Source organism: Rhamphochromis sp. 'chilingali' (assembly GCF_963969265.1).
Source record: "Rhamphochromis sp. 'chilingali' genome assembly, chromosome: 1".
NCBI lineage: Eukaryota > Metazoa > Chordata > Actinopteri > Cichliformes > Cichlidae > Rhamphochromis > Rhamphochromis sp. 'chilingali'.
The window spans coordinates 12649906-12670231 of NC_137929.1; the positions used below are offsets into that span (position 1 = coordinate 12649906).

Here is a 20326-nt window from a genome sequence, read left to right on the forward strand (position 1 = left end):
GATGACGATTTGTGAGACTGGTAAACTTATGATATGTACGATGGTCTTTCGTTCTACACGGTGCATTTCAAGGTCCTGCACCCATCCGTCGGTAAACTGTACCTGGGCTTGTTGCAGTGACCTGAAGTTACTAAACTTCATGAGTGTATGCGCTCACTCCAAGAAGCGTATAATTATAAATATGCATATAAATATGCTACGATGAGATAGCTGACTTCATCTAACTAGCAAATGTTGTCCAGGCTACGTTGGTGATACAGTTTTTTTTAATGTGTATGATATTTTTGTCATGCGATTTTAAAGCTGGTCCTACAACCGCATCCAAGAATAACATGCAGCTTATCTCAGAACTGTCGGTGAAAATTATTCTTGGAGCTAGGTTTAATTGAGCTGCATTTTAAAGAGGTGCAATTTTACAATTTGTGTATATTTTCTAAGTTCACTATTTTGTCATGTGTTGAGAAAAACACAGATTTAAAAATTACATGGTCTAATATTTACATTTAGCATAACTGCAACATTATTTTTTCGTTTTGTTTTTTTTAAAGACTCGAAAGGACTTGAAATTCAAAGTTTCAGACTTGTGACTTGACTCGGACTTTTACACCAGTGACTTGAGACTCGACTCTGACTTGCCTGACATTACTTGAGACTTGACTTGAGACTTGAGGATAAAGACTTGAGACTTACTTGAGACTTGCAAAACAATGACTTGGTCCCACCTCTGCCACACTCTAACTGCATTTAAGAAAATAATCCTTAGAAATCGTCGTTTTTCTCTTTTGTAATTGATGATAATTCAGTGAATATACTGCGCTGCTTCCTTTTATTGCGTCACACATTGCTTTAAGTTTTTCAGTGTCCAGTTATTTTTTACTGCTGTTTGAATTCTCTGTATGTTTGACCCTGTAGACTGTTTGATGGACTGCTTGTCTTCCTGTTTGTTACCGCCGCCTGTTTTTTAATAAAGATTTGGATTTCTGACTTCAACACAGCCTCTGCGTGTCCTCCCTTTGTGTCGTCTTCCTCTGTGAATGTGTTGCATGTGTCACAGATTCCTTTTATTAACAGCTTTCCCACAGTGAGTTGCATCAGCATTCATTCACAGCACATTTCAGAAGGATTCAGATTAATACAGTGATCTTACAGTCAGAATGATCCTGACAGAGTGCCACTGTAAATGATCTTTCATCAGGTAAATTTTAAAGTTCAGTATTTCAAAGCAGGAGTTATGAAGACTCATACTGGCATTAGGACTAATAATATGTACTTACAAAGTCAACGTTTTTTAATTATGCTAGAATATTGGAAGACAATCAACTTTTAGTGTTTTCCGCATATTAATTATTCTGAAATAGAGACGGTGACCCTCACTGTACAGAAGCACTAAACAGCTGACAATCTAACAGACATCATTGGCCTGAGCCGTCATGCACAGTGAGTCTGATCCTTTGCTGTGAGAGTCTGACAAGCATGTTTCTGGTCAGTTTGGAAGAAATAAGATCACAATGTTGATCTTTCTTTCCAATATTCCTTCTCTTTTACAACATGAACTGTGATCAAAGCTACTTATGTTCACAGCATGTAATAATACTGACAGTCCAGGGCATTGTGGTCTGTTGAGCTAGGGTTAGGGTTAGCAATTCAGACATATGTAATCAATATTAAACGTCTCTGACGTGGGCCACTGTCCGCAGTGTTGGGAAATCCATACCAGGCTGGAACGAGTCAAGGTAGGTGAGCATCCACGAGAAGACAGCAGATGCATCCTACTGACAGGACCAGGAGACTCCAGAAACCGAGCATCTTCTCTTCAGTGCCATCCTCTCCTGTTACCCTCTCTGCCCGCAGCTCTTTGAGTATGGGGTAGATAAGGGCGCAGAGAAACCCTTATTACTAATTTGTATTATAATTCAATTTTCATGAAATATTCAGTATTGGTCCTTTTATATTATAACCACGTATCCACCCAGGCTCATGGTGGGGCAGGGCTCTGATGCTTGAGTACAAGGTAATGTACACCTGACCAGGTATCCAGTCTGTCAGAATTGTTTTCAATATTTGGTTCAAAAACATGAGTGACAACAAAAATCCAACTAGGATTCTTGCATATGATGAATGAAGTCTGTCTTTGACTGTATTCTCCAGCTGATCCATCAAACCCCCAGCAGGTGAACCTTATTCATGACATAACACCGCAACAATGTAAAAAATGAAACAGCAACAGTCTAAATGTAAAGTGCATCTAAAGTCCTCTTCAATAAATCATATGCAAAGAGTCATTCAGGACTGTAAAACGTGAACTACAGAACCCAGAGTCTTCATCATTAAATCTCTGGTTGCTTCATTTTTCTATCCTATATCAGATACTTTAAGGTTAGGTTAGGTAAACTTGCATTCTCATGGTGAGGCAAAGTGCTTTATGTGTGTGTGTGCGTGTCATGAACGGCTATAAAAGGCCTATAATTAAAGAACAAAGCGGGGTTTGAGTTCGAGTTGCGGCGACTGTCACTACTTGTAAGTGGAACGCAGCCTTCCTACGGCGGACAGCTAATAACAGGAATCGGATGCGGTCCACCCAAGTCCACAGCAACCACCATAGCAACCGCCTAGCATGAACTTAAAAACATATTCTGTCTTCATAACTATCAAACACGTGAAATGATTTGCAAAGTGTGAAAGTGTTACAGCTGCAGAGATCTATGGCGGTATCTTTGGAAGCTGTTTACATAGCTAATAATATACGATGTAACCATGGAGACAGTCAGTCACGTGAGCTAGCGGTGCACGTTTACTACAGCGAATAAGGTGATTGCGTGCACAGCGTCCACACGCTGCAGAGGGTAAAGACATTACTTTAATATTGTTTTATATTGATATATATTTGCCTTCTGTTCACCATCACCTCAGGTTCACCATCACAGTTTCAGCAGACAGATGCACACTGTCTAAATATCAACACATTCAAAAACTCATGTCTCAGAAATAAGCACAGCTGTTCATGTTTGTCATTAGAGTTTTATTTGTAAGAAAATTATGAGCTTCATATTGTGCATCAAATAAAAGAACATTTCACAACTCTGAGTCAACAGAAACAGGTAACAGAAATGTCTCTAATGTAGACATGTACAGTGTAGTGTAAGCATTAAAAGATCATAAAGGAAACACTAACATTTATGTGAAACTAATTGTAATAAAAAATGAGCAGGTGCTTTATAGATGTAAAAGAAAGAATCTGAAAACAACACTTTTTTGGTCTAAGTGATCAAAGTAGAAAACAGAACTGATGTTCAAGAACAAACCGTAGCTGCACTAATATTACACATCTCCATTGTTGTGGTGAACAGACATGTTGCTTTTAAAACCACATGCAGTGTGTGACCGTGACTGTTCACTGAGACCATGAACGCCACTTCGCTGAAGCCTTCGCCTTCTTCTTCTAAATTGGAAGCAGAAGGAGCTGCTTTGATCTACTGAAAGGAAAAAGCAGAACATCTGAGCTGAAACCATTAAGACAGGAACAAATTCAATGCAGTGTCTCAGGTGGCTTAGCCTGTTACAACTGTTGATACAAGCTAAATACGGTTAACACACAGTGTCAGGGAGCTCCAGTGTGGGAACTAGTGGCTTTAGGTTTGTAGTCATTTAACTTTCATCCATTCATTCATTTAATTCAGGAGGAAGAAATGCCAGGTTGGTGCAGGCTGGTTACATGCATTTGGTCCCATGCTGTCTTTAACTAAATGACTTGGTTCATTTTATGGCTGGGCTGTATGTGGGGTTATATCATGTTATTTGGGCAGGAGTTCCTGTCCTCTGTTAGACTTAGAAAGTTTCTCCATAAGTAGAGTTTCTAACTCTTCTAGCACATCTGTGGCTGACAGCTTTTTGTGGCTCTTTTTACCCCACACTGGTTGTGAGTGTGTAAATAGCCCCACTAGTTCTTTTGGGTTGCAGTTAACTTGGGAGGAAGAGGTAGGTCTGCCATGACTAGATGAATAACAATTATCTGGGATACATAAATTTCATAATGCATGCATATATCTCTATAAACCTGCCTGAGGGCTGCCATTTTTACATTCAGTTATTTCTTTGTTGAATCTAAATAATGAATGTGTTACAGTTAGACTGACACTGGTCAGTGTAAATGGCTCATTGGGACACAGAAACCTTTAAATTAAACCTGATATCGAGTGTCAAACAATATCAAAGCTGTAACAGCTGTTTACAGTCAGAATTTATAAAACTATGATTGTAAATAAATTCAAACAAGTGAGCTTTTCTCTTTGTGCTGAATATCAACACTGTGATTTCTTAGACTGTAAGCTTTACTTCAGCACAACCACTTGTAGAAGCCGTCACTCCAAATGTCTTTGATAACAAGAAAAAAAGACCTTTTCAGTCCACGGCCTGAAGTTCTTCTCTGACATCTTCTGCCATCGGCTTTGTCTGCTGGTTTGAAGACAATAAACCACAAAAAGATGATTTAGTCACTTTGTCTGCGTCATGCAGCTCGAATGTGTCGTGTAACGATGTTGAATAGCCGTCGTTATCCCTCTGCTGCGTCAGTAGGATTGTACTGTACAGCATCTCATTGATATGTGAGGAATGCTAATGTAACACGATAACAGACTTACATCATTAAAACATAAAGGGCAGGAGATATTTAGATATTTCTATATTTATATTACATTTTATAGCTGACGGATATTACTAAATAGATAGAATTTACTAAATAGCTGGATGAACATGAAAAATATGTCTATAATAACAAATGACCATGAGAGCCAGTAGAATTAATTCAACTGGACACTCGAAAGACGTCCTTAAATGCTCTTTAAGTGGCAGAACAAACAAACAAACAGTTAATCGCTTACTTGAGATTAAATCTGCTCAGCTACTTTGAAAACAGCTTCTAACTGGTTCCTCCTTTAACAGGATGGCTGCTCAGGGGTAAGGCCATCATGTAGTCCAGCAACCTTTATGGTTCTGCTTTGATTCACCAGGAACTATTAGGGAAACCTTCCAGCGCCTCCTGTGAAAGACACAGACATAAACACACAAACATTTATTAACATGTTCCACAGTCTTCCAGCTTGATTTTCTCATCCTGTGGACAACAACGTACATGGATGCAGGTTTATTGTGAACTTTTGTAAGGTTTATTTAGTGAACATATCCAGCTGCAGCTCCACTGTGATCCTGAACTGGATAAGCACTTAAGAAAATGTGTCAATAAATGCACATACATCAACTTACTATATTTATCCAAACAGACGGGACCAATAATGCTTCACTGAGTCAGAGACTTTAATGTCTCTTCTATGTAAGAATGTCTCGTGCTGATATACCTGCAAACTTGACAACAAAGGTTTTTCAGACTGCATGTAGCTGTCCTCTATGTCAGCTCACACATTTACATTTATGTCACACTTATTTCTGCTTTCCCATTTTATAATTATTACTTACATTTTGATTAGATACCTCGAGTTTGTAAATGATCAGATTACATAATTGGAATACAATGTATCCAATTCAGGGTTGCAGGAGGATGAAGCCTATCCCAGCTGATACAGGACAAAGACAGGCTGCCAGTTTATTGCAGGGCTAACACGATATGTGTAACAGAAAATCCACTTAAATGTTTGATATTTCTTATAATAATCATAATTATGACTATTATTTAAAGGTTTCTTTAAATAATACATTTTGATTTTTTATAACCTCTAAACTATAAACCTGAGCTGTTTCAGATTCTGACCTCTGACCTCACTGCAGCTCCCTCTTGGAAGTACGTCTGCTTCTTGTCTACCCCCAGTGATGACCGCCTGCCCTTGATATCACGTACTGTACCTGAGGAACAAAAAAGGACAAACACTTGCCTTCATTTAAGAAGTACATTCATACAGAGGTAATCTATGGAAACACACTAGTTCACCCTTTGGGAGAAATCAGTTCCTGTGAAACATTTCTGTAAATGAACATCATGTGGAGAATGAATGAAATGAGTTCTTCAGGTGACTCAGCAGTCCCACACTGACAAATGAAATCTAGTTAAACTATTAAGCATATTTGCTCTTCTGAAATCTGTGTTAAACAACAACAAACATAAATTAGTAACAAAAATACAGCTGAGTAGAGGCTTTACAAACCACCAGCAGCCATAATGCTAAATTTTAATCTTCAAATGTTTCTGAGCCGTCTTCAACCTGCTTTTAACACATTAAAGTCCCACAGTCAATGCAGCCTGACTCAATCCTAGATGTTCAGCACACAGAGACACAGAGGTGCCGTTTAAAGTTTAGTGATAACCTGAGTCACTGATCATTTGCAGTATTACAGAGTCTGGCAGTCTTTGCATGATGTCCACGTCACTGTGAGTTTCTAGCTGACTCTCAGGTGTGACAGGTGTGCCAGCAGGAAAGAGTAATAATAACCTGCATCCTGAGGTTTGTCATGCAGGATTAAAGCAGCCAGGCTTTGTTCACACAGCTAGGATTGTATTTTACACTGACCCTGGGTCAGTATAAGTATCATACAGTTTAAACGAAGCACTGAAACTTGCACATATTTATTACAGATGCACTGAAGCTAATCGAGATATTTGCTGTCAGTCTGTGGCTGCGATTAAACACTTTACTGGAAACTTTATTAACTAGTAACTTCATCAGTCATGACAGATGATAGGTTTGTAGCTTGAACCTATTCGCTGGAACGTTGAAGACAATATAATTACACAGCAAAGCAAGACACAAGGCACCAAAGTTCTCTGGTTTACTCATGCATGAGAGAGACCTGCCTAGAGCCAAGTGTCGTCCCACCACTTGACCTCCATCAGACTCTCAGCCAGGCTCCCCATAGCACTCCTTTTATTGTGGTTACATGAATATGCATAGGTTCATTAACATATGACGTCTACATACACACAAAGAGTACCTTGCCTGTGTGTGTGTGTGTGTGTACTGCTGATCAAAGGGTCAAACATCCTTGGTCAGGAAGAGGGTAGCCTCCCCCTCACCCTAGATGGTTCACCCTAGATAACACGGTGAGGAAGTCCTGCAGTTCATCTAAACAAAGAGCACTTAGACTAGAACAGACGCAACTACGTTAATCTTACCATAAAACAATAAGACACGGTACGACCTCTCATGCTCCCAGAGTGCTGTCTAATACACACAAAGTTTGCAGACTATCAAGGATCAAACCCTCTACCAATCTACAACTAATTACAAAACTCTAAGCATATATAAGTAAATATTTCTAAGCATAAATAACAATCAACAATACAAATCTAACAACAGAAGCTAATATTTCTGTGCTAACATCGTTTAAACAGTAACAGCTTTACTCCAATATAAGCTAACGTTTACACCGTAACTTTAAGCTAGCACCATAAAGACGGTAAAACGCGTAATAATATCTACAAATGCATCTTAAAGCTGTTATATTAGCACTCGGTGTATTACTAACATAACCACATTAACATTACTGACACTCGCAGACTTTTAATAGTCATTCTATAAATGCTGTCCGTTTAAATCAGTGGTGTCGAACTCCAAGCCTCGAGGGCCGGTGTCCTGCAGGTTTTAGATCTCACCCTGGGTCAACACACCTGAATCAAATGATTAGTTCATTACCAGGCCTCTGCAGAACTTCAAAACATGTTGAGGAGGTAATTTAGTGATTTAAATCAGCTGTGTTGGATCAAGGACACATCTAAAACCTGCAGGACACCGGCCCTCGAGGCTTGGAGTTCGACACCTGTGGTTTAAATGGTCTTACCTGTACACACTGCATATCCACCGGATTCCAGCCAGAGTGGATTCTGGAGTCTTCCACGCTCCTGTTAGTGATCCTCCATCTGGATGGATGATAACAACCTTCTGAACAATCTAGCAGGAGATGGCCCATATCTATGGGACTGATTTGTGCTTATAACGCCCATTGTATGGACTGATAACAGCCGAGCGGGTGAATAAAGTCACCCAGTCGCTAGCTGTGCCATTACCCAGCATACATCACTCCCTCCATAAATGCAATAAACGATACAAAAGCATCGTTCTACCTGTTTTTCAGGTAGTTGTTTACATTATATAATTTATTGTGTTCAGCAGGGGCGGAGCGTGGGGGTGGCTTACTGGGCTTAAGCCCGGGTTGTTTTGTCAGAAGCCCGGGGTCTTTTGGAGTGTAATTTTTTCATAGTTAGATGCCTGGCTGACAAGTGTATAAAACAAAAAGTACACACAATATTCGAAGCACATAGTGCACACTGTGGGAATTTAGGACTGTGCGTGAATCCCCCCTGATATTGGTATAGAATATTCTTTATTGTCATTGTCACAAGTACAATGAAATTGAAAGATGTCTCCGGTCAGTGCAACATCACGAAAGATAAATACTTAAAAACTATAATAGATATGATATAAAAGATAGAAATACATATAAAATACAGTGTTCTCATACAGTAAATACACCCAAGCAATCCAGGCCTAAGGCCCCATACAGACACTCAACATACGACCTAGTTGATATATCACTCAAACAATCAATCACTCAGTCAATTTGTTAGCGCATCCAACAAAACATGTCTGAAAGCATTCCAACATCAAGGGCACAAATGACAACAGGGGCAATGAAAGTCATCTACTTTTAGTAGCATTGAGACATGATATTGCAATTGGGTAGAAATTGTGTTTGAGTCTGTTAGTCCTTGTGTATGTTGTTCTATACCGTTTACCTGAAGGCAGCAGTTCGAACATGGAGTGTCCAGGGTGTGAGGTGTCCTTTATGATGTTATGGGCTCTTTTGAGGCAGCGGGAACTGTGTAGGTCTTTCAGTTTGAGGAGAGGGCAGCCGATTGTCCTTTGGGCAGCGTTGATTACTCCCTGGAGTGCTTTCCTCTGAGCCACTGTGCAGCTAGCGTACCATATGCCTATGCAGTACGTTAGTATGCTTTCGATGGAGGCTCTGTAGAAAGACACCAGCAGTCTCTGTGTGATGTTGTTCTTCCTAAGCACTCTCAGAAAGTACAGTCTCTGTTGTGTCTTTTTCAGTAGCTCAGAGGTATTCACACTCCAGGATAGGTTTCCCTCTATGCTGACTCCCAAGAAGCGGAAGTCTGCCACCCTCTCCACATAGTCGTCGCTGATGATTAGTGGTTGGATTTCTGTCTTGTGTCTTCTGTAGTCAATTATGAGTTCTTTGGTCTTTTTCGTGTTTAGGAGAAGGTTGTTATCCTTGCACCATGAAGACAGCCGCTCCACCTCATCTCTGTAGGCAGACTCATCTCCCCCAGATATGAGCCCCACCACAGTAGTGTCATCTGCGAACTTTACAATGGTGTTGCTCTGGTGGGCGGGGGTGCAGTCGTGTGTGTAAAGCGAGTAGAGCAGTGGACTAAGCACGCAGCCCTGTGGCGACCCAGTGCTTAGATTTAGGGCTGGAGATGTGTAACGTCCCACTCTCACTCTCTGTCTGCGGTCGGTGAGGAAGCTATTGATCCACTTACAGGTGCTGTGAGGAAGCCCTAGGTCTTTTAGCTTGGCGTCCAGTTTGTATGGAAGAATGGTATTAAATGCCGAGCTATAATCCACAAAGAGCATACGCACATAGCTTCCTTGCCTCCCCAGATGTGTTAATGCTACATTGAGTGCTGTTGCTATGGCGTCCTCTGTCGATCGGTTTGCTCTGTAGGCAAACTGGTGTGGGTCAAGGCTGCTGGGTAGGGCTGCTGTGATGTGGTAACGCACAAGTTTCAAGTATGATCCGAGCTCAGGCACTAAGCGACTGAGCGAGGGGGCAGCTGCTGCCAGCAGTGAGTGCGCTGTTGGAGAAACGGAGCCAGCCATACTAAGGAGAGCTGAAGTTTGACCAGGTACCAAAGCAAATCATTCGCACCGTACAAATAATGTAAATATGACGGTGCATCACGAAAGATTGATATCAAACTGATCACTTGACCAATATTACGTTAATTGCTCTTCAAGTAAATCAACAAATGGCGAAATGAAAAGCTGAACAAGTGCTATTTTTTTAGAGAGTCTTAGCTTATGTGTGTTTATTTCATATTTTCAGTTCTTACCCTCCCCGACTAAATCGGTTTCAGTTATGTACTGAAATATAAGAATGGACATTAGAGGCTTCTTTCAAAGAAAAAACTTGTAAATGTTATTTTATATATTATGCTTTGTATGTTGTTCAGTATATTTCTATGCAAAACAAGAGGGATTTCAATACACAGCAGGATATTCACATTTGTAACCAGATATTTACATACACTTTAGGGAGAAAACATAAAACATTTTTACTGTACAACATCAATTTAGAGTAAACTTTTGTTTTAGATAAATATTGAAATATCTTTTGAATTAGTTAAATGTCAGAATAAAGAGAGACAGAGCAAACGCGCTCCTTTATGGACCCTCAAAGTGGCCCGCATACGCAAAAGCAGACGTCACACACAACGCGCTCTGTTTAGATCCAGACCAAACAGCATTGTTTGACTGATGGCCTTAATATAAAGACTTGTTTCAGACTTTACGTTGTCCAATTTTGCTTTAAGTTATTTTGTTATTTATATATGGCCTAATAATGATCCTTATTGTTGTTTTAGAGAGGAGCGGTGCTTCAAAGGATAGTTGCAGATTTCTGTCAGAATCTGCAGATTATACAGTACAAATAAAATGTTCACGTTGTCTTCCCAACAGTTTCACTAATATCTGCACGGGATGCACACGAAGCGCTCGTGTGTTCTCAATGTCTTCTCCAGCTCTGATAATTGGCATATGTTTTGTGTCAGTGAAATAAAAGACGGATTTAAGGTGACATGACCATTCAAACAGCAGTTGCTTTCTAAAACATCAGATATGTATCGGATTAAGTACCACATATGAAAGTGACCCAGATCGGATTTGAAAATATCAGATTTTGGCTGTTTTTACACCGTCATACCATGATTGGATATGGGTCGCATACGGTCAAAAAAGTCGGATTTGATGCGTTTTCGCGTGCAGTGTGAACGTAGCCAGAGCCTCCACATGTTCTCACTCTAATTTGCACCTCATGAAGGAATTTATGATTGCACTAATTTGAATGTTCGGGAGAAAATCAAACGCATTTTACTCACAGTACCCTACAAACGTCACTGCTGTTTAGTTTTCTGTCTTCATTTATGTTGGAAGTGATAGCAGAGCTGTACGTTTGAATTTGTTTCAGAAATCCCTCATTTAGATGGAAGCTAGCGAGCTAACTTCCTGCTAATTTCTAACTCTGTTAAATGTCATATATTCCGTTTCATTTTCATGGATGCCTGGATGATAAACTCAATTGTTACACATGGTAGAGCAGAACGCTGATCATTTTATTACAGATGAAAGACTTTAGACAGTTTTTCAACTCTCAGTGATGCCACAGTGATCCTGTGATTTATGGACGTGCAGCGGAGTTTGAGCCCAGACACAACTAGTGACATCAGACTTAAAGACCGGATAAAGAGTGATATGAACATATCTATAACTTACGGGAATGAAAATGTCTGGAGCACACCAACAGATACTAACTAGACAATCCTGTATACTCCAACCCAACGCCATATAATACCAATAAATTTAATGTTGGAGGGGTGTACATGATTTTTTTTTTAAATTTTACTTCATGAGTGGCACTGGCTAATCTCTCTTGAACTTTGACCATACAGTTTTAAAAATGTTCAAATACATAAATAAAGTGAATGCAAAAAGTTGCACAAATCTGGCACTAACTTATCTCACGGTTAGCTGGTACTCTGGCTTTCATACTTAGTGCTCAGCTAAACCTTAAGGGTGTTTTCGCACCTGTCATTTGTTTACTCAGCTCATGGGTTTGTAAGCTTGTAGTGTTTTTCTATGGTTTCATTTGACATAGAAAAAACTCCAAGTGAACTAAAAATGCATGACTACAAACCGCATTAGAACATTTAATGTGCTTATTGATCAGATGTGTCTGTGGCAGCAGCGACATATTAAATACAGGAAGAAGGTTCTTTGTTCTCAAAGTTGCAATTGGATTGCATCACATTCCCACTATAAACGCTGGAGTTTGTTTTGAACCGGACAAACATCACCTTCTCCAAAGGGTCTTGGTGCAGTTGTTTTTGTGTGATTACGGCGTTCACACTTACACAAGTTAACTGCTTCAAAGGGGGGAAAAATTTAGTTTGTTATCAACGGACTAAACACATCTAAAATTGTGTTAAAATTTCTTCAGGAGAATTTCTAAGGCACTATGTGTTTTGTGGGCAGTTTATTTACGTAACAAAAACAAGTCACATGTTCTCATTGTTCTCAACAGCTATCTGTTGGTATTGAAGCTGTGACAGTGCATTAGTCAGCCTGTCAGAGTGCATGATACGGAAGCGTAGAGCTGCCACCCAGGCAAAAGAAAAATACAAGTGTATCACGTTATAACGTGAAAGGTTTATTGTTCTAACAAGATACTTTTCCTGTTTGTACAATATACTATCATGTTTGTACAATATACTTTTCACGTTTGAACAACATAATATCACGTTATTACAATATACATAATTATCACCTTCGTACAATATAATATTTATATTGTACGAACGTGATCCTATATTGTACGAACGTGATAATTATGCCTCTCACCCTATGACAGCTGGGATAGGCTCCAGCGCCCCCCGCGACCCCGAAAAGGATAAGCGGAAGCGAATGGATGGATGGATGGATGGTTTTAATCGTGACCGTTTGAAAGTCAGAGCTAGGTCTGCACCACCACCTGCTACATCCGCCATCTTTCACTCTTTCACTCTTGCTATTGATGCTTGATGTTTCATTCGAAGAAGATTTTAGATTCGGAAATTAGACCTATGAAGCTGTTCACAAAATGTTGTATGAATTGAGTGGACTGATGCAAATACTGAGTGGACCTTTTCTAATATTGCATCTGTTCTTTCCCATAGAAGGTCTATGGATATTCATAAATTAATTATGTACATTTTTTAATTAATTACTGAAATAATTAATTCATTAGTTATGTATGTATTTAATACAACCATAAAATTATTGCTAGTTTAAGTAAAATCAATTTAAGACATTAATATTAAAGGTTAAATTATGATAATGAATACATGCAACTATAACTGATGACATAAAAATTAGGATTTTTTAACATGCCAAGTGCTGACTCACTTGTCATGTTACTCTCAAATGTTTTCCCTAATAACAAGAACATAATTACACTTTAGCCACAAGAGGGCAGCAGCATTAATATAAGTCACATGTATATAAAGGTACAGTGATTATATTACAGTGATTTTGACAAAAACAAAACAGAAGCTGATGGCAGTGTGTTTTTCCATGACAGAATAATTACGCACACCCCACTTTGCAGTTATTTATTTGTAAAAAATGTTTGGAATCATGTATGATTTTCGTTCCACTTTGTGTTGGTCTTTCACGTGGAATTCCAATAAAACTGATTCATGTTTGTGGCTGTAATGTGACAAAATGTGGGAAAGTTCAGGGGGGCCGAATACTTTTGCAGCCACTGTAAAGTTCACTGTCAGTAACATCATAGCACCACCCAGCTGTATAGAAACTCCGTCATGCTAGCTAGTAGCAGTACGAGTTATTGTAACTGACTGTAAAAAGTCAGCACAAGGAAAATAAACTGCACCTAAACTTGGTTTATATCTGACCCAGACAGACTGTAGGTCATAACTTCTTACCTGAAGTTCAGTTCACCTGACACTCGGACCGGCGGCCGCCTCGGGTCTCTCCTCCTCCTCCCTCATCTTCCCTCATCCACCTGCTGCCTCTGTGGAAGCTCCGCCACAGCCACCACCAAACAACTGACTTATTTTTAGAAATCAACCAGCATCCAGCCAATCCACCACCTCTCATTGTTTATACCGTTACAAAAAATAAAAAAAAACATAAAAAAACATCATCGGTTCATAAAAACGAAAAATCACCATCAGTATGCCCGATGGCCAGTCCAGCTATGGTCGTGCCATCAGTTAACCCTTCAAGTGGCAGCTGTGACACGCGTGCCCAGGGTTGCCGACCCCTGCTCTAAAGCATCTGATTTGGATTCCTGAGATCAAATATATTTTCCTTTGGCTTTGTTTTCTTCCCATTTGTGGCTTTAATGTAGTGTTACATCCTGTTTGTTTGCTTCCATCTGTATACATATCCAGATTCACTGTTATGTTTCTTTTTTTTTTTTCAATATATTTTTATTGATTTTATAATTGAGCAGTATACAACTATCACCTTCAAAAGAACACAATAGAAGGTGGACGGCAAGTCAACAAGGTGGTAATACAGCATACATAAATGTTAAGACAGAGTATATTTCACTTAAGTTTATCAGGCTAATGACTGGTTGCCAAATCTTATAAAACACACTCTCTCGGTTAGACAAGGTAAACCTGATTTTCTCCAGATGGAGTACATTTCCAAATTCTCTCAACCACATTTCAAAGGTAGGAGGTTTATCAGACTTCCAGCAGAGAAGTATCAGCTTTCTAGCCACAAGTGTGGTCATTGACACAACCTGCGTCTCTGTCTTGTCTCTTGCCCATCCCGGTTCAGACACCCCAAACAATGCTGCAAAGGGGGTACATGGGACCTCCCTGCCAATGGCCTTGGTCAGAAAATCAAACAAATGATTCCAAAAAAGCTGTAGTTTTTGGCATTGAAAGAAAAGGTGAGATAAAGTTCCTCGACCACTTGAACACTTAACACAGAGGGCTGAAACGTTCTTATATATTTTTTCCACTTTAGTGGGAGAAAAATGCAACCTATACACAACCTTAAATTAGATCAGACAATGTCTAGCATTTATAGAACTACAATATATATTCTTAATGCACTCTTGCCAGAGATCATCAGTAACATCCACCCCCAGTTCTTCCTGCCACTGCTCCCTAAAAGTATTAGATGAAGGACTGTATATCTAGTAAGGCCCTGTAAAAGCGAGACACAGCACCTCTAGTATAGGGCTCAACTGATATGAAGCTGTCAAGCACTGAGTTTCGAGGAATCAAATTGTATTGTGGAATAGATGCTTTGATGAAATGTCTTAATTGTAAAAATCTGAAAAAATGTGAATTTGGAAGATTAAATTTCACCCTCAATTGCTGAAAAGATGGAAAATGTCCATCAATGTGAATATCTTTGAGAGAACAAATCCCTCTTCCCTGCCATGTCACAAACGTGATGTCCTCCAGCCCAGGCCTGAAGGCATGATTGTTACATATTGGAGCATCCAAATACATTTTAGGAGCCTTTACTGTGCCCAATAGTTGGTTCCAGACCTTAATTGAATTTTGAATCACAGGATTTCTGCCATATAGTGTATTCTTCACTTTTATCGGGCTATTAAGCAGGGCTGGAAGACAAGTTGGTCTACAAGACAGGTGTTCCATCATCAACCATGAAGGTTGTCCTTCCAAATCAGCACCTGGAGTACACCTTCGCCAAAATGAAAAAATATTTAAGTGTGCAGCCATATAATATAATCTAAAATTTGGGAGTCCAAGGCCACCACAAGTCTTATGTTTAACAAGATGCTTTTTGGAAATTCTAGGAACCTTACCCGACCAAACAAAGGAGGATACAATAGATTCCAGCTTTTTAAAATATGACTGGGGAATGCACACTGGGATTGACTGAAAGATGTACAAAAATCTGGGCAAAACTACCATTTTGATGGCATTAATCCGCCCTACCATGGAAATTGGCAATGTGATCCAAAACTCAATATTCTTCTCCAATTGATTAACTTTTCTATCCCAATTTTGCTTTAAAAGTTGTGACACGTTACATGTGACTGTGATACCGAGACATTCAAACTTATCTAGCGCTATTCTAAATGGAGTATTATGCAGATAAGCCATGTCCACCCCATCCGACAGAGGCATAAGTTCACTTTTCGTCCAATTTATCTTATACCCTGAGAGAGAGCCAAATTCGTTAATAAGCTGCAATAGTGGACTGATCGAGGTCTTAGGTTTTGATATGAATAAGACTACGTCATCAGCATAAGTGGAGAACTTATGAGGAATACCCTGATGTATAATCGGTAGTATATCAGAACTTAGCCGTATACGAGCTGCTAAAGGTTCTAGGGCCAGGGCAAAAATAAAAGGAGAAATGGGATCTCCCTTTTCGCGTGCCCCTGTGCAATCGAAAAGGGTTTGATACATCATTATTAGTCCTTACCGAGGCCATAGGTCCTTTGTACAAAATTCTAATCCAATTGATAAAAGAATCACCAAATCCAAATTTGCATAATACAGTAAACTTATACGGCCACCCGACCTGATCAAAAGCTTTTTCAGCATCCAAAGCTATTACCACAGAATCATCTGAACACCTAGCAGGACTATATATAAGATTAAATAATCTACGCAAATTAAAATAAATGTAGCGGTTCGGGATAAACCCTGACACTGTTATGTTTCTATTCTTACATTGCTGTGTGATCACTGTTCCCTCTGCTGACTGATGTGACCTTTTGTATCTCACACTGATACTTGTCATATTTGTATCTGCGCCTAAAAGATAAAAAGTTTTCCATGCTAAAACACAGCTCCACCTCCTGCAGTTCTCCCTCTGAACCACTAGATGTCTCTGTTATCTAAATGAAGACGTGCAGCATAGCAACCACAGCAGCGCTCAGATCACACGTGTCCTGTTATTATGTATAAAAGCATGAAACAGGTGAGACAGGTGGGATCAATATTAATGTTGTGGAAATATATGAAAAAGCAACAGAAGAGTGAAAACATTTCCTGTTTCTAGAAAGATCTTTCAGCTCACAGCTGCTCACAGACTGTATTTACAAGTGACAAACTGCAACTCTACAGTACATCTACAGTATATATCAAATATATTCTGTATTCAAATCTATTGAGTGATGTTTGAAAGTCTTTCCAGGTGAGTTTGATCCAGGAGGGTCTGAAGCCAGAGTCAGACAGAGACTGTGCAGAGACTGTAGAAGGACAGAGCAGCAGCAGAGCAGTCCAGATACACTGATGATCCTCTGTCAGATCCAGAGGGACACACAGGGATGATGCTGGACTCTACATTGTGTCTGACAGTGGAGCTGTTCTCAGAGCAGTTCACTCTGCAGCACTGACAGTCATCTGCACTTCTTCTCATTCCTCTGTCAGTCACTGCTGGATGAAGCTCTCCTCTCCACCTCCCAGTAACATGGCCCAGTCAGAGCATCTCTACACACAAGCTGCTGCTGCTTCAACCTCTCTGGATCATCAGGACACAGCTCCTCCTCTCTCAGCACACACACCGTCCTGTTTACCATCACCAGCTCCACCTGCAGAGAGAAGAAGGAAGAGCAGAGGAGATAAACGAGTGTTTCCAGAGACTCTTCATCAGCTGTCAGTCAGTGATGCAGCACATCCAGTATAAAGAGCAGCAGGGACTTCAGTGCTGGGACTGTACTAGGACTCATTGTTGCTTCACTTTTTCTAATCTTTGGATTTTTATTGAAGTTGATGAAAATGTTTTTCCCTCCTAGTTTGAGTTTGGACTTTCATTCATTAGAAGAACCTTGGTGTGTCCACTCTGAGCTCTGTAGGAACCCCAACAACAAGCCCAACAATCCAGATGGACGGTTCCAGCTGTTAACTGGAGGAATTCCATCCAAACATCTGCTCTCACTAAATTCTTCCTCACCTACAGACTGTGTTCTTCACTGCTTTAAACTTGGAAATGAATGCAGTCATTGGTCTGCGTGCTGCTTTGTTCAGAGAGCTGATTGGCTGTTGACACTGTTTGATCAGAGCGTGTCAGTTGTTACTATGGTGACCATAAAGGTCAGAAACAGGAAGTGTTTGTGTCCAATCCTGAAGCCTGTCACCATTCTCCTCTCACAGCTTCACTGAGAAGCTGCAGCTTTACAGGAAACACTGGATCTTTGTTTCATACTGACTGTGTTTAGTACAATACTGCTGACAGCACCACCCACTCACTCCATCACTCTACTGACCCCAGAGTCTCCAGTCTGTAGTCTGGACTCTGCTGAAGATCAGACAGCTGCTTCACATCAGGATCCTTCAGCTTGTTTCCTCTCAGGTCCAGCTCTCTCAGATGGGAGGGGTTGGACTTCAGTGCTGCTGCCAGATAATCACAGCTGATCTTTGACAAACCACAGTCGACCAATCTGTATAAAGAATGAAAGATGTAAGTTTATTAGACAAAGTGTGAGCTTGAAATCATTCAGTGTTTCATCATCTGTTCAGAGCTGAAGAAGGTTCAGAATGTAGAAGTTTAGAAAATGGAAACTCCAAACAGCTGAAGCCAACAGGAAGCAGCTTCAAACAGGAAACTGTGCAGAGTTTCAGACTATATGTCCTGATGCAGCCAGTTGGATTTTGGAGATTTGAATCTCTGTTCTGTGACTAAGTCCTTGAATCATTTCTTCCAGTTGGTCCAACAAGACAGACTAAGTGTTGGACATGTGTTGTGGCTCCATTAGGGGAGCTTCTAAATGTGATGTGATGGCCCCTCTGGGTCTGTCAGGTCACAGCACTGGAGAGAGCTCAAACTGGGCACACAGTTGTTCCAGTCTGGACCAAAGACTCTATACTGGGACTGAGGGACTGCTTTGACTGCACCCACTGGGACGTTTTAACGGCTCATGTTCTCACTTAGATCATCGATTTCTACTTACATTTCTTTCTGGGAAAAATGGGGATTACTTTGAAAACAGGAAGTATTTTCCCCAATAAGCAGCCCTGGATTAGTAAATCACTCCAACATGTTCTCAGGCAGAAGAAGCTGTCTTGTTATGAGGGAGAGAAGAAAAAGATTGAGGCACAGAAACTTGTTGAAAGAGAGATAAAGCAGCTAAAATCAGGTGTAAAAGTAAAGCAGAGGATGAGCTGAATAAAGGACACTCAAGGCTGGCTTGGAAAGGAATGAAGTCCATGGTGGGGATGCAGAACAAGGAGCAAAGATGAATGTGATGCTGAATCAGCAGAAGACTTGGACTCATTTGATTCCAGCTTTGATATCATTGATTTCAATGAAGAGCTTTGTGATTGTAGCAAAGGGCTGGTAGCTCTGAGAGTCCCACTGATGAGGTGTTTGTGTGGAAATCTCTTAGTGGGACCAAAGAGAGAAAAAGCCCTGGTCCTGATGCTGTGGGAGGGAAATGATTGAAGTGTGCTGTGAGGAACTGACTGGGAGATTTTCACACATTTTCCAGTCCTCCTTGGAACAACAGGAAGTTCCCAGCATATGGAAACAAAGGTTAAGTGTCCTATGGCACTCAGTGATGATGGTGCTGTGGCCCCACCACCTCCACCTCTTTGTAAAGGAACTAACTGTAATCTGAAGCTTCAAATGGAACTAAGACTTCCTCCACTAGGTGGCAGTGTCTGATGAGAAAGTGTTAGTGGAGCTGGCCTGGAGTCAGAAACAGGAAGATGCAGGATTTGGGCTGAAATGGGGAAAAGTGGTTCGCACTAGTGCCTTAAAGCAAGAAGGTTGTAGGTTGAAGCTTGTTGGCCTTTCTGTGGAGGTTGGATGTTCTCCCACAGTCCAATGAAATGCTGCTTAGGTTCATTGGTGCTTCTAAATTGGCTGTAGGTGTGGATGTGAGAGAGTGCTTCTCTGTGTCTCTCTGTTGGCCCTGTGATGGACTGCTCACCTGTGCAGGTGGACCACGCCTCTTGCCCTATGACAGCTAGGGCACAGGCTGCAGCCCTGTGAGCCTAAGCTGAATAAACAGTTAGCAAAAATGATCCATAGTTGGCCTGAAATCCCCCAGTTAGCAGTTTGGTAGATAGCTATGACATGCTAATCCCATCCAGCAGCTGTATTCTACCTGTAAGCTGATCCCTGCTGAGCCAAAGCACTTTTTCATATACAAATTACAACCTTTAATAGAAACCTATTGGTCAGCATCTTATTAGCCTGCTGTTAGCTTCATTCCACAGAAAACTGAGAGAAACTAACAGAGTTGATAAAGAATAAAGAGAAATGTGCTGATTTAAAGCCTTTGAAGTGCTTCAGATGATCTCTGTCCACTTCTGTCCACTCATTCATTCATGTAAGCTTTCTAATGCAGCTTTGATCTTCACAGTCTGCTTCATGAAACTCATTCTAACCCTGAATGTCAGAGTGTTCCTCCTTCTCTTTCCCATCATTCATGCTGGCAGTGGAGGAGATTTGGATGTTGGACTGTGTTTTGGATGATGTGTGTATGTTTGTGTTGGACTGCTGTCTGTAAAGCAAACGCACATTTTGCTTTGAATTTCAGTGTCAGACAGACTTTAAGGTGGAATGAAGAGTTG

General features: G+C 40.4%; 1 protein-coding gene and 1 long non-coding RNA gene across 3 annotated transcripts in view; both read right to left on the bottom strand.

The window, feature by feature from the left end:
• LOC308393841 (NACHT, LRR and PYD domains-containing protein 12-like) overlaps positions 1-20326 on the bottom strand; it is a 317425-nt gene that overhangs the window by 72655 nt on the left and 224444 nt on the right. The window lies entirely within an intron of this gene.
• LOC308394590 lies at positions 3060-7913 on the bottom strand. Of its 2 annotated transcripts, XR_013971245.1 has the most exons (5): positions 7783-7913; positions 5762-5853; positions 4878-5035; positions 4395-4452; positions 3060-3473 (listed from the first exon to the last, which is right to left on the bottom strand). It is a non-coding gene; the product is annotated as an uncharacterized lncRNA (long non-coding RNA). The 2 variants fall into 2 exon arrangements; XR_013971246.1 differs by lacking the exon at positions 7783-7913 and having other exon boundaries at positions 5762-6660.